The sequence below is a fragment of the Otolemur garnettii genome, unplaced genomic scaffold (genome assembly GCF_000181295.1).
Source record: "Otolemur garnettii isolate 467f Iridium unplaced genomic scaffold, OtoGar3 scaffold00142, whole genome shotgun sequence".
Lineage (NCBI taxonomy): Eukaryota > Metazoa > Chordata > Mammalia > Primates > Galagidae > Otolemur > Otolemur garnettii.
This window is the reverse complement of record NW_003852537.1, coordinates 501,613-503,760: the sequence shown is the minus strand read 5'-3', so window position 1 is coordinate 503,760 and position 2,148 is coordinate 501,613.

Genomic DNA, 2,148 nt, shown 5'->3' with positions numbered 1-2,148 from the left:
GGCCATCTCCCTTGAGAGGGCCTCTCCAGGGGCCACAGAGTTTCCAAGGGAAACAGGGACAGAGGCAGGAGGAGAAAGAGTGGACAGTGTGAGACAGGTATAGAACTCAAGGCACTAGAGAAGGAAGCCCAGTATGGGGTTTGACTGCATGACTTAGGGGGACATCTGTTCAGGGAAAGGGTGGCGGAGTGGTGTCAGCACTAAGAGGACTGCTTAGGGAAGGGGTTTTATGGTATGGAGCAGTTGGTGGGGAGGGTCTCTGTCCAGCCCTATGCATCCAGCAGCCTCAAACATCTTAAGGCCCAGGAAGCAGGAGCTGCACAGTTGGTCACCAGTCATAATCAGCAAGTGTCAGGTTGCCACAGCAACAAAAAAGCTTGGTCTAGAAGCTGAGGCCTTAGACACTGAGTTTCAAGAGAAGCTCCAGAGTTGGGGCCCAGCCCTCTCTCCACAAATTGCTCCCCTGTACATACCCAGTCAGTCCTCAGCTTGTTATTCTGGAAACAAAGAAGTTGAGGCCCAGTGGTTGTAGGCTGCAGGAATAGAGCAACAGCAGTGGGACATGAGTGCATCAGGAAGCTAGTTGGTGGGGAAGAGGCCTTTCCCACAATGTGTCATGGCCACAGAAGTAGATAAGGTGAGATTGAAGACCTGATGCTGCCTTCAGGTGCAGCAGGGGTAGGGACTGACTTAATGAGGGTGGGCAGGTGTCCAGGTCACACACAAGCTCGCTTCATCTTGTACTCCCTCCCCCTCTTCCTCAATGACCTTAAAGTTCACGTTCCTTCTCCCACCCCTCTCTCCAGCTTTATATCCCCTTCCTGACCCCAGGAGAGCACTGAACCCCCAAGGTGCCTTCCATTACCTTCCCCTAATGCAGCCTTTGGTGCAGTGCCCACCCCAACCAAACTTAACTTGGATGAAGATATAGATTCCTAGGCCCCACCTCAAACTCTGGCTTTGAAGCCAGGAATTTGCATTTTCATCTTTTTTTTTTTTTTTTTTTTTTGCAGTTTTTGGCCTGGGCTGGGTTTGAACCTGTCATCTCCAGCATATGGGGCTGGCGCCCTACTCCTTTGAGCTACAGGCGCCGCCTGGAATCTGTATTTTCAAAAAGCTCCTGGGAGATTTAGGTATGTTAAGGCTTCAGAATCCTAACTGTCCACATTCCTCTTCAGTGTGGCAGCAATTCTCAGACTGCAGCCAGCTGGTTAAGGCAGTTTGCTGGGCCCCACCCACAGAGTTTCTGGTTCAGTAAGTCTAGGGCACAGGGCCTGGAAGTTTGCATTTCCACCAGTCTTTGGTGGAATAATACATTTGAAGACCTATTCACCTATGTGTCATCTCACTGGGTAACAGGCCCTGTTCAAGGTACTTCGCATTCATACACTATGAAACAAATGCATATGCAATTTTCTACCTAAGGAAAATGAGATTCAGACAGGTTAACTCCTTTGCTCAAGGTCACACAACCAGGAAGGGCAGAATCGGGGAACCTCCATCTTTCTGAGCGCAAAGGCTGAGCTATTTCCACCTCCTGTAACTGGTAGTGACCATCACCCTGGCAATTATCTTGTCTCTAGAAGTCAACTACACATTCCCTAAAGCCTGATGAAGAACAGGATTTGGCTTTGAACTCCCCCTGCAACACTGCTCTGGGTTCAGGGGACTTTGCTGGGTGACAAGTTCTCTTCCCAGAGAGCTCATGAAGAAAGGTGAGAGAAACCAGTTTTTAACATGATCCTGACCTCTTTTCTTTTGTTCCCACTCATCCCCTTAAGGAGCACATTGGGAATGAAAGGTCCCCTGCCTTCTCTCTGTCTCTCTGGCTGGCTCTGGAAAGTTTCCCGGATGGAGAACCAGAAACCAGGAGGCAGGAAGGACACTCAAGCATTGTGGGCAGAGTAGGATGGAGGCAGGTCCAAGGGAGTCTGAGGGAAGAAGAAGATGGTAGTGCTGCCCAGGTGCAGACAGGTGCTGGGAGGAAGCCTGTCCTTGAGGGCAAGACTCACAGGTTAGTAGGCCACAGCTGATGGAGAGTTGAGCAGTACATCTCAATAGGGTCCTCAAGTGAAGGATGGTGTGGTGAGGTATATAATAAAACTACCAAGTTGGGCTCGGCGCCTATAGCTCACCGGGCTAAGGCGC